This window comes from Sinocyclocheilus anshuiensis, unplaced genomic scaffold (genome assembly GCF_001515605.1).
Source record: "Sinocyclocheilus anshuiensis isolate Anshui unplaced genomic scaffold, SAMN03320099.WGS_v1.1 scaffold375, whole genome shotgun sequence".
NCBI lineage: Eukaryota > Metazoa > Chordata > Actinopteri > Cypriniformes > Cyprinidae > Sinocyclocheilus > Sinocyclocheilus anshuiensis.
In genome coordinates, this window is record NW_015549594.1 from 98,688 (window position 1) to 112,381 (window position 13,694).

The 13,694-nt window shown below is 34.7% G+C and overlaps 1 long non-coding RNA gene across 1 annotated transcript; it reads left to right on the forward strand.

The window, feature by feature from the left end:
• Positions 1–378: 378 nt before the first annotated feature.
• LOC107658351 (uncharacterized) lies at positions 379–9,662 on the forward strand. The gene is made up of 3 exons (XR_001630776.1): positions 379–455; positions 6,473–6,656; positions 9,465–9,662. It is a non-coding gene; the product is annotated as an uncharacterized LOC107658351 (long non-coding RNA).
• Positions 9,663–13,694: the final 4,032 nt, after the last annotated feature.

The window sequence follows — 13,694 nt, forward strand, 5'->3', positions numbered from 1 at the left end:
TGTTTTTTTTTGTGGATGCACTTAAGTTTGAAAAAAATGGCTTTATATTAGTTAAAGCCTTAATTATACATCAGTTCTAAGTTATATTTTGCTTTGAGTGAGCCCAGCAGCTCTGTGGGAATTTATCAGTGATTCTCAGTTACATAGTTACACCAATAGGTGGCGACAAGTTAAAGTCTTATGAGTGAGACATTGACTGATTTATTAAAAAGATTCGTTCAAACAAGGAACAAACAAACGATTTGTTCAACAACACAAATTCATGCAGGAACCAAACAAGTGGCTGTCTTTAGTGATTCATTGAATCATTCATTGAAAAGATTTGTTCACCAACACTAATACATTCAGGAAGTAAACGCCACTTGCTGAGATGCTCAATTATGCCGTGGCTTTGTTTGGAAAAACGTGGCCAAGCAGACAATATACTAAGAAACTGGCAATACTTTGTCTAAAATGTAAGTTACCCAATACTGACATTTTGTTTAGTGAACTGTTTTATATAAGCAATATCACACTCACCGACCTTGTCACCATGCATAGTGTGTGTGAATTTTGTGTATTGTCTTCTAGTGTTACATTAAGGTGATTCATAATATTTTCGCTGGTGGGACAGGTAATTGATATATACTTGTAGGTATATTGTTAGCTAACTATATTGATATTTATGATGCTTTGTTTAATTAAGTCTCTTTTACAGATATTATACTGCACTTATTTACAGTTGGGAAAAACAATTAAATTAATTACTCTTTTATTGATTAATTGGTTCATTCTTTTATTCATTCAAAAATGAGAAAAAAGTCTGAGAAAAAAAATCTGCCAAGGGATTGTTTTCCTGTGTATAATATAGGCCAATGTATTAATGTATAGAATATTGACAGATTGAACATTATTACTAGCCATACCAGCCGCATGGCCTCTGGCCAAGTAGTTTTCCCCCCATATAAAAATGACAGAGCATTATTTAGATTTGGCCCTCAAGTGTCACAGCATGTAGCCTATTGGTGAAAGTGCAAAGAGAAGAAACCCAAACTAGAACCAGGTGTGCATTACATGCCCTCATGCCATATTTTGAGTTGTGCTGCAGTCTTTCAGAGTCTCGAACTTTTACTCAGAAATAGCTGCAATGTTTTTTTTTTCCAATGCATCTAATGGTGTGTTATTTATTTTATTTTACAATTGTGTGGGTTTCCGTGAGTAAGGGATCAAGCCTGTGTCACTGTTTGTGTGAGAGGTGAGACTGTGTGGGAAGAGGTTGGTAGAACTAACTGTACTTGAATTGCAATAGCTTACAGCTCCCACATAATTACATTCTTCATCAGTGTAGACCCTAAAAGGGTTTATCATCTTGCTGGCTGTGCAGTCATAACCTTTCCATTTGAGTTAATTTAAGCTATTTGTGTCTAAGAGAGCATCTTGAAAGGTTAATTCAAAGGCAATTTTGAATAATGTATTATAAACAGCCTGCTTACATCCCTACATCGAAGACTAATTAGCAAACATTGTTAATTTAAAACTGTGAAAGAATCATTTTGCCATTAAATGTTTGTTCCAAATTATTTTGATGTTTTAATATTAAAATATTTCTTTATACATGGTGCATAAATCATACATTGTTGAATTTAACATTGTTTGCTAAACTAGGCTTTGATTACAAGAAAGCTCTTAATATCTACAGAGATGATAAGAGATTTGGAACGCAATAAATATTATTACCCATGTCTCCAGATACTGTTTTTTTTTAAGACTTCACCTAGTGCTTGTTTTTGTCTCTTAAATGATGTGACAGCCTGGAGTCAGTTTGGCAGCAATACCACAACACTCTCTTCACAAAACTACTATATCACTCTGTTCTCAGATATCCACCTTTCTGACCTCCCCCACATTGGCATGGAGCTGTCGCAGTGTGCAGGAGCTTTACTTCCCTTCCATCTTTAATCTGATCTCCAGGGATTTTGGATTTCACACTGTCACACATGTGCCAAAAATTCCAAGGCATCTATCTCTTTTACTTCTATCTGCGTCTAAAACTGATATAGAGATTAAATAGAATGAGAGCAGAGATGATAAGCTAAAGCAGTAAAAGAGAAAGAACGTGCAGAGGCTTTTTGCAAATGAACTCTTTATATATACAGTGTAGACAAATTCCTTCCCCTTGAAGCATGTGAAGTTTGTAATATATACATTTGAAGCATTAAACAAGATTATTTATTTATTTATTATTATTAATATTCTTTGCATGGATTTCAGGTCTTTTCGAGCCGTACCCTTCTCTTGGATAATGTGGCCACTAACGTTTGTGTACTGCTCTGAAAAGTTAGTAAATTCAGTGCACAGTGTTGTTGCAGCTGTACCCTTTCAGTGATAACATATGTGATGAATCTAATTGCCATTCAGGGGTCCAGTCTGATGGCCTTTAATTTCTTGGGCATTAGGATGTTTGTTCTTGGAGCAGAGGTCTACTTTAAAACAGGAATTACAAGTGAGTCATTAAATGATGGATCATATATACATGCCGAAGGCATTGCTACCGTGACTCCAGCCCACTTAGCAACAGGTGCACATTAATTAATAATCTCACTAAATACTTGTGACTTCAGGCATATTAATTCACTTAGTTCAAAGGGACACGTTTAATTATTTTCCCTCTCTCAAATGCCAGAGGTAGGTAAGAACAGGTTAATGGAAGAGTTAGGGAGAGCAAAGGCCTTTCATTTGTAGCTCTGTGTGGAGGCATTGTGCAGAATTTTAACTGGGGAGAAAAGCATGGAAAGCACAAAACAACAGGGCAGCACAAAACCATCCACTATAATCAAACAACTACTTGAAAAAAATGCCAGAAACTGATGCTTGGTGTCGAGTGAAAAAATATTGAACATTACTCAGTGGCTTTCTGCAGTTTGGCCAGTGTTTATGCACTCAGAGCAGCTGCTCCTGTTCTGTGAGTAGCATTGTGGGATTTGCAGCTCGGGAAACTCACACCCACATAAAGCAAATGTCATAAAGCAAACTTCTAGAAGCTTTAAAACACATGATGCCTCGTTATTCTGATCACAGCCACAGATCAACACCACCTTAAGGCAGCATCGCACTAGGAGCAACTCAATTTTGGTCAGGGTGTCTCATTTGCTGTAGTCTAGCCTTCTTCTGTTGGAGATATGACACTCCTAGTTGTATGGGAGAAGGGTGACAAATAAATAATTGCCTCAAATAATTGCTCATTTGTTGGTGCATCAGCCATGAGAGTTCTGACTATCTGAAAAATTGGTTGAAAAATCATTTTAAAAATGGGCTATGATGACAGTTTATGTGGGATGACGATAATTTAATTGACTTTGAAAGCCATGAATTTGACAAATGTACCCATAGGAAAGTAAAATCACAAATGAGATCTTTAAGACCTCAGTTGTTTCTCTGAGATTGCAGTGAGATGAAATAAAGAGCAATAGATACCAGAGAAAAATCTCAGTAATATTATGTACAGTATTTACACAGCAAAAGATATGTTCTAAGAACATTTTGCTAATTTATGATAAGTTATAAAAATGTCAGTTCTAATTGTGCTCTGAATATTAGAAACATAGGTTTCTTTTATTTTTTATAAAAAAACAAACAAAAAAAACATTAAAGGGATAGTTCACCCAAAAATGAAAATTCTGTCATCATTTACTCACTTTCATGTTGTTCCAAATCTGTATGAATTACTTTCTTCTGCTGTACACAAAAAGAGTTTCTGGTCCCCATTGACTTCCACAGTGTAGAAGTCAGTGGGGACCAACACCTGTTTAGTTACCCACAATACAATATACAATACAATACAAGTTTATTTGTATAGCACATTTAAAAACAACTAGTGTTGACCAAAGTGCTTTACAAGGCTAAAAGAAACAGACAATAATGACACAAAGCATTTAAGCACTAGAGAAACAATAAAAGGAAAAAAAATAAATAAAAGCCTAAAAAAAAAAAAACACTAATATACATATATACATACATACATACATACATACATATACACATACACACACACATATATATATATATATATATATACACATATACATATATACATATATACACACATATATATATATACATATATATACATACACATACACACACACATACATACATACATATAAAGCAGAGGAGAAAAGCTAGAATCAAAAGATATTAATGCCAATACGAGTCAAGTGATATTGAAAGCCACGATAAAAAGGTACGTTTTCAAGGAGGATTTAAAAGTTGACAAGGTTTGGGTGGATCTGATGTAGGCTGGAAGGCTATTCCATAACTTAGGACCGATGACCGCAAATGCGCGATCACCCCTATTTTTAAGTCTGGTTCTAGGAACATATAGTAAATCAGAGTCCCTAGATCTAAGTGATCTAGACTGAGAAGGAGGATGCAGTAGTTCAGATAGGTACTGTGGTGCCTGGTTCCGCAAAGACTTAAAAACAAATAACAAAACTTTGAATGTCTAAGATGTTAATGTCCAATACAGGTAAAACAATCTTCATATTATCTTTAATGTTGAAGAAAAAAAATGCAAATATGTGAATGTTTTATTTGAAAGTTCTCTAAATGTTCTGAAACAAATAGTAACACTTAAAGGGGTCATATGATGCGATTTCAATTTTTCCTTTCTCTTTGGAGTGTTACAAGCTCTTGGTGCAGCAGCATCATATGACCCCTTTAAAAAATGTTAGACGAACATCTAACTAAAATATTTTAGAAAAAAACTTATATGAACAATGTGTAAATAATGATTTGCAAATGTTTTGAGAATGTTATGACTTTGAACAAATTTTCTTTCAACATTACTAGAAGAACGTTTGTTCATAAATTTGAGAGAACCTTGCCAGAACAATATCCAAAGTTCTGAGAACATTGTTAGCTGGGTCCTACCTGGGGTTTTAGAAGACAACTCAACAGCTGTGTTTAGATTTGCTTACATGTCAAGTCTGTAATCAAAATTCAGAGGTTGCAATATGAACATTTATCCAGATTCTTCAAAAGTCAAATATTTGAATTACACTTCATTAAACTATTCATTCATAACTTTATAGTCTTATTGTATGCCATTTGTTGTTTTTTTATATCTCTTTTACCGTTTTATATCATTTGTTTCAGTTTTTTCTCCTAAGGAAAGCTGATACCTAAACAAAACATAATTGAGAACTGTGCAAAACCACCCCAATAAAATGTAATGTTTTTCTGGATAGAAAGCTGTAGATAGATAAAAAGATTTGGAAATCACATTGTGCGGCACAATGTACCATTCGCCGAAATAAACTCTAATTATACGCTGAGAACAGTCCTATAAAATGGTTGTCCTTATAATAGGGACCACTTTTTCAAAGTTTTGCTGGAACATCTGAAAAGAGATTGCCACTAAACAAAACCAACTTTCTAATGTTTCTTACTTTGTGCACTTGCGGTTGCCAAGTTTAGAAAAGCCTATTAGTTTACCAATAGAAGGGTTTGGTGCCTGTTTCCTAAACATTAAATGATCTACCTAGAAAATAATCACATTTTTTTGACAACGGAATATTTTATACCTCAATTATCTTTTCTTGTTTATTATTCATTTTAAGAATTTGAAAGAGTTTTATTACTGTAGGCCTAAATGGGACCACATAAAATAAAACATAAACTTCAGATAAATAACAAACAAGTCTTTGATCCATTTTCTAAACTCGGAGGAGAAACCTAAGAACTGCAGAAGTTTTGATGTGTGTGACTTGCTTTTTTTGCACTGCTTTATTTGAGAAATCTAACAGAGTGAATACTGTTGATCTTGTGGGGGAAACTCTGTCACTTTGTGTAGAAGTTCTTGTGTTGTGATCTGATCAGAGCAGGCTGAAGTTGTTTTTACAGTGGCAATGCTGCATTGTAGATTATTGTGGAAACCAGGCACATGCCTAGAGAAAACTAGCAACTTGTCAAAACTGTGTGAAGGTTATATTTTATAAGTATGTAAGTGTGAGAAATGAGAAACGCTGATGGTAATGACAGTTATCTATGGTGCAGAGCGAAGTGCTACGAGATATCACAATTATGCGATATGCTTTCCACGGTACTGTGAATTATTCTACCGTACCAGCAGCTCACATAAACTGATGGCTGTCTCACTGCTAGACGAGACAGTCTGTGCTGTGACTCACACTAGACAAAGTCTTGCAAGCTAATGTTTTGACTACCACCATTTAATTTGTTTTCTAGAGCCATCCATTCGGATATAAATGATCAAGTAATAAATGGTAGTAAATGACCAAACATCATTAGTAAGTTCTATTTATATTATTTCTCTTGTTATTGTCCCATGTGTGCTTGTGCCATTGTCATCTCCCAGCAGATTCTGAATCACACACACAAGATCACATATAACAGCACACACATGCTGCCTCATCGTCTGAATTTACATTCTGCTTGACTTGATCCACTCGATTCTGTTTTTCTTCCTCCCCAGGGATTTTGACAGTAGTGATATGGATCAGTTGCCTACTGCTCATTTTGGGTGTCCTTGCTTCTCCTTCTGACAGTCTGGATTAGAGGAACCCTCTCATGTCAACTCTGGAGGGAGAGACAGTCTTTGGACATCTTCAGGGACGCTTCATTCTGGGACCGAGACACAGGCCACCCTGCCCTTGATGGTGAGCGTTTCTCTCCAGCACAAGCTGTCTCTCCAGGCATGTATGAAGCTTACTAACAAAAGCAGAATTTGTTTTCACACACTGCTGCTCATGTCCTTTATTTCATTGCTTCTGGATGTTTCCTCATCCTATGCTGCCTGTCAACACATGGTGACCATAATGATCCTAATTTCAGTTGGCCTCTTAATAGAAAGTATTGGATTTTACTTATTTAATTTGGTCTAAATTCAAATCTAGAATGTTACTTAATCATACACAACATTCGTATTGCATTACTGTTGTTATTTTTAGTACTTTTTATTATTTTATTCGTGTTTATTCATTGATACTTTTACCCTTTGCTGCTCGTTAGGTTTGGTGTTTTGATATGCGGATTAGTAAAGTAACATTTCAATTTTTGGTTCGTGATCTACTTATAATTAATAACAATAATTAATAATCTGAAGTGTGTTACTTTAAATTTTGATGTGACCAACTATGTGCGCAGGACTGACTGCACCAATATTGAAATTCTGGCTGTTGGCAATATTTGTTCACATTACCCATAATTGGCTAATATTAAAAAATTCTGTACGCTTCAGTTTAAAAATATAAAAAATAAATAATTCTGGTGCTTGTGAATAAATACATTCATGAATGTCAGTGAATGCTACATGTGCATTTAGGCATCACAAATGTATAATGTATAATATAAAAACAGATTTTTTTTATTATTTGATTTGCTAAAGATTACATTCGTGTTAATGAAGGATTAGTATTTTCAAAGATTAACTTAACTGAGTGTTAGATGATAGCAGATGATAATGATCTGAATGTATTAGGAAAAATTAACAAGTTAGGAGTACTAAATATTCAATATTAGTAAATAAAAAACATCAATAACCAGTACGGTACCATGAAGTACGGTATCATATGGTACCTTATGAAACCTGTATTAGGGATTATGGGTCACTTTTTTGGTTGAAGTAAATAAATGACAGTATTTAGGAGCAACATTACGCAGACTTTGTTTTGATAGTTCTTTCTTCTTTCATTTATTTACAAAGCACAATTTAATATAACAGCATTTGCCCAGCTGTTGTTAAATTAACATCAAAATATCTGAGTAGAGTTTTCAAACATATAATGCACATTCATTTTCTATGTTTATTGCAGTTGAATTATAGTTGAAAACATCTCTTCCCCATGTTGGAAGAAATAGTATTCAAAGTATGCAAAAGCATTGCAGGAGTACATGTGAGCATGATTGCTATTGTACTTCTAGAGGCTGTGTCGAGCTTATCAGTGACATACGGATTGCAACAAGTTTACTTTCAGTTCACCCTGAGGCTTTTGATTTAAAAGCCTTTATAAACTTTGCTGCTGGCTGTTGTCTAGCTTTCTGTTGCTTGTGCACGATAATAATAAAGCAACCAAACTATTGCATAGATCAAGTACATTGTAATTCTCTGTACAAAATGCAGTATTTGCACATGTAATGTAGGACAGAGAGTCCCCAATCAACTTATGATGAGAAAATGTAATGCAAAATAAACTATAGATGAACGCTACCTATACACCGTGAATTCCAAACCACACATCTAATAAACAATGTGGCATCCAGCACACCAGCAAATGCAATTATTCTGTTTTCTATTCCATCATTAAACACTTGAATGCGTGAAAGACAACATGTTTCAAGGCCAGACACACATTAGAGTTTCCCCCAATGCTGCTTTCGCTGTTTTTCTGCACAGCTTCAAATGAGCCAGAGCCATTAAGGAGTTACTCACTCACTTTCTCAGCTGCACATAGCCTGGAGCGCAAAGAAGAAGATCAAGAAAGACACTTGCAAAAAAGACCCTTTATTTCATTATTTTTGGGAGGGGATCCACAGTTCGTGTGCTTTCTGCTGGCCTTAGGATTACATTAGACAGTTTTTACAGCATCGTCTCCTATAGGAGATCTTGCATAACTTTTGTTATCAAGTAAGAGGAGACAAAGACAAGTAGGAGAACCTTAATTATAATACCAGGATAGCTTAGTTCATTAAATGGACAATTCACTGAGAAATCAAATTTTCAGTCTTCCTTTAAACACCTTCATGTCACTCCAAACTTGTATGACTTTGAGGAGAATTGTTTATAAACCTGTTGTCAAAAGAGAATCTTCAGCGTCTCCTGTAGTTTTTCACCCAAATAAAAGCTCTATGCTTTACAGTTCGAAAGAAATCAAGATGACCATAAATATTAATTTTAGTCATTTTACTTTTGTTCTGTAAAATAAAATATAATATAAACATATTATTATTAGGATTGTACTGATTTTTAATTTACAGTACAATAGTGTTGTTACAATATAGTATTTTGTCATTTTTTTAAATAATAATAATGCATAGTCATATTAAATGCGTAAAAAACGGATTTGACATTTTTGTGCTTAGCTAATCACATACAATATAGATTTAGAAGAACAACAAAGTAAATGAAGACAGTTTTCATTTTTGGGTGAACTGTCTCTTTAATGCATGTATAAAGACAGTTAATGACAAAATCTATTAGACAATTCTGATATTTTAGAGTTTCAGTCACAATAAAAGAGATTTTCTTCAAAATGACTCATTGCTCTGGACTTTAACCCTCTGTGTCAGGATTCTGCTTCTTCAAACCTGCTGTTGGCCTGAGTAACAAATCACATCTTCATTCCTCGAGTGGGAAACGGATTTCACTGTTACAACCCACAGAGCGGTTTCCTTTGAAAAATAATTACTATTCATTAAAGTGGCCTGTCAGATTCACTTCTACCCTACTCTTCTCTTCTCCCTCACAGGATGTCCTTCAGGACTCCCGGTGGCTGTCATTCTGTCAGCCCCCAACCATCTTATCGATTCACACATCTCTGCTGAAGCTGAGGAAGCTGGTGTGCCAATTCCTTCTGTTCCTCTACCAGCTTTGACCTTTTCATTTCTTTAAAACCCCCGTTTTAGATGGAACAAATAAACTAGGCCGGTGTATCCACCCTCAATGCCCATGGAAACCTGTCTTGTTAACTTTCTTCCTGTTCTCAGTTGTGCTAAACCTGTTTGTGGTGTCTCTTTATCTGCCTTTGAATCCTCAAATGTACACTGGAGGAGAATCAGGAAGAATTTATTTGCTCTGTGGTGTGGTGTGTTGAAGTCAGATTATATTTTGAACTCCCTGACTCGCTTATCTTCCTGTTTCCTCACAGGATTTCTGTTCCAGCAGGGACATATAGAGTCGGTAGGAAAGAGTCCCTGAGGTCAGAATGGCCTCTCTCATAAACATACAGCAACAGTTCTGTCCCCTTATATTTAATAAACCTTTTCAGTTTGTAGTCCTAAAACCTGAAAGGGAATTATCATTGTCATTGAGGATTTGCACTGGGAATTTCTAATGATTCTGCTTCCTGTTTGCTATTGTAATATCAACCCAGGCTCATTGAAAAACATGCCTGGTGCGACATTTCTGCAGAATGATATTTCATTGCTTCATACCACTTTTATCACAATTTCAAAAGGAAATGTCCAGTGAGTGGAGCCAAAAGTGCATTCAGATTTATCCGAAACATTTATCTTAATCTGGTAACTTTTTAATTTGTAGTTTGTTGTACATATCGCTAGAATTCGGAAATGAAATGGCCCTAAAAGGCTAATGCTCTATCACATTTGAAAATAATGCTCCACCTACACTAAACATTAACCCATAGTATTAACAAAAGCAAGTATGAGATAAAAACAGATTCACTAACCATACCATAGTTTGCTTTTATAAGTCTTTGGGTTGTTTTATTGTGAATCATATTTCACAGGACTCATTCCTGAGCGCTCTTTATTGAAAGTGCAGTGTTGTACCAGGTGTGCTGTCGAACAAGTTTACCATGTCAGAATAGCCATACATATATAGTGCTGATTATGTGTTGCAAACAACTAAATGTATTCGTTTACAAACAAGGCGCAATGGTAAAAGTATTTTGAGGTCATAACATAGTATTGTGCAAGGAACTGCATGAAAATAAGTCTTTATTAGTCGATAAACATAGTACTGTGCAAGGAACTGCATGAAAATACTGTAAGTCTTTATTAGTCGATAATCTGCCGCTGTAATCATAATTTGTGTGAAAATTTATAAAAGTTGTTGGTGTTTTACTGTCACTAGTGGTCATTTCAACTGTAATATGCCGTGAATTGTGAAACAGTTGTTTGTTTTACGGAGTTCTGCAAAATTTTATAAAAAGGCATGTTTTTTTTTTTCCAATGAGCCTATGTTGCGTAATATACATAAAATCAGTTCAAATTTAAATTTTGAAATTGGAGTTTAAAATATATTCTCAGTTTAATTCCAAATAAGGGACAACCCTGTGAACTACAGACCTTGTTTATTTTAAATAGAAAACTGCTGTTCTAAAAACCTATTAGAAATTAGCCTACAAATTAATGTCTCCATAAAAGTAAATGATTAGTACCATGGAAAACAATGGCTACATTTAATCTTTTAATGGTCGTCTGTTGCTGTATAACAGATCAAAGAGTATGCTCTTCATGGTAGAAAGGAGATGGCACATACCCAGTGAAGCATTTATTTAGACTCCATGGGGGGAAAGGATTGTTTCATCCTTTTATTAATTCATATAAGAACATTTACATCTTGTTAAAACATTGAGAAAGAGAGAGAGAAATGATCTTAAGAGTATAAAGATAATGTTTCATTTCACGACCACACTGCCCATATCTGACTCTGTACAGAATCATACACCACATACAGAATCCCCTCTGCAATACTTCAAGCTGGCACCTCACGCTCGTAACGGAGCTATATTGTCTCTCATAGAAATGGATGCACTCAGACTATTTACATTCAGCACTTTGGTTCGGGACATTGAAAAAAAAGCATATGTTGCACTATGGCAAAGCATGGAGGCTGAAGGCAGGACCCTGGACTGAACTCTGTGAGATTAAATATTATTTGAATATTATATATAAAAAAAAGGTGGATGTACAGGCTGTTTATGAGAGATACAGAGATACAATTTCAGTCACTTGATGTTTACAGCATGGTAAAGCTGTCTGGAATGCTGTGTTCATACAGATATACAGTTATGGGTGTCTGGCTATCCTCAACACAGAAACGAAGTTTAAAGATAGGATGAGAGGGAAGTTGATTGCAACTGGAATTAAGTACAGGGCTGAAATGTCCTTCCTTTCTGAGGTTTTCTAGGAGTCCTGATGTGTAAGTTCACTCAGCGACTAGTATGACGCTAACTGATACCTCAAACTCCAGGAGCTGGATTCGCTTGACAACATGCCATTTTGTTTCAGAGCATGCTCAGTAAATAACTACAGGCTGAAATTAATTAATGCAATGATTTCACTACAAAACATTTTTTGCCCCCTTGCCACAGCATTACTGTGCACATTAGAGGATTTATTTTTTTTCAAACTATGCTAATAAGGACTGGGTTTCAAATGCTTTCCTGGAATCTGAAAAACCTCACATTTTATTTTTAAGTCACTGAAACAGCGTGCAGAAAAAGCCTGAAAGTAGGCCACATTTGACATGTTTCTAGAAAATCATAATCTTGTGTATCTGAGAAGCAATATCAGAATAAAACCCTTGGTGAATTCCCAAAGAAATGAAAACAAAGCTGCTTGTAACTGTTACAGTAAAGAATCTGAGAGCTGCCTGGCCTGTGTTGAAGGTAAAAGCCTCAAATGAAATACAGAGTACCGTTTTAGATATTTGGTGGAAGTTAACATGAAATCTGCTTAAAGAAAGCTTAAATTGTTTAAACTAGAATCCCAAAAATAGCTGGATTAGATATTAGTATGTTCACTTTGACATGAGAGTGTATTACAATAGGTACAGCACAATCTGAGTAGATGGTCAGAGCCTCAGTGAATAATGAATTTTCATCTCATGACTTTGCACAGAAAAATGTAATAGCTTTCTCAGTCAACTGTGCACATAAACAAGAATGATACCATGATGGCTAGAGCGATTTTAATCAGAAATATATTAGATTGGGGGATAAAAAACAAACAAACTAAAAAGATGATTCATATCTCACATGTCCATGAGATAAATAGGTGACACTATTTAATAACTTTCATATCTTTTTATATAATACATATTTGAACAATATATTATGCCTACATAATGCCTAAACTATCACTTGTTAATAGATTACATTATACACATTAAAGTAATATTCATAACTTTAAGGTACACTATAGTTCAGAAATTTGGGGTCAGTAAGAGTTCTTTTTTTAAAATAAACGAATTGCTTTTTTTCAGCAATGGCGTTTTAAATTGACAGTGGCAGTAAAGACATTTATGATGTCACAAAAGATTTCTATTTAAAATAAATGCAGCTGAATCCCATAAAAAATATATCATGGTTTCCACAAAAATATGAAGCAGCACAACTGTTTTCAACATTAATAATAACAAGAAAAAAAAATGTCTGAAAGATAGTTTGACACTGAAGACTGGAGTAATGGCTGCTGAAAATTCAGCTTTGCCATCACAGGAATAAATTACATTTTAAAATATTTCAAGTATACATACGACACTAACAGATTTATTTGAAAAAGTTATTTTAAAAAATCGCACCAATCCCAAACCTTTGGACGGTAGTATACAGTATATATGTTAGTATTGTTTATAAGTAAATTTATGAAAGTTATTATAAAGTGTTACCAAAAATACATTGTAACGTCAGGCAGTTTAGTCATAAATCATAAAATACAGAAATATTCAGACTCTGTTTCTCAAGAAAGAGACTATGCCAGTTTAGACGCTCTTCACTGTCTTGACAATTTGTTGAAGGTGCGACAACTGATTCCTCTCTTAGACATTAAGATAAACAACTCATATTTACAGACTCCCTGTGATTTCCATCTTCTGAATTTAGCGAGAATGTTTTTCCCCCTTCTCAGTTGAGTCACAGATATATCGTGACAGACAATGTGAAGGTCCTACAGCTCTCCATGACAACCGCATAAATTGCACTTTTTTTATTCAGTTTTTGTTTTTTTTATGT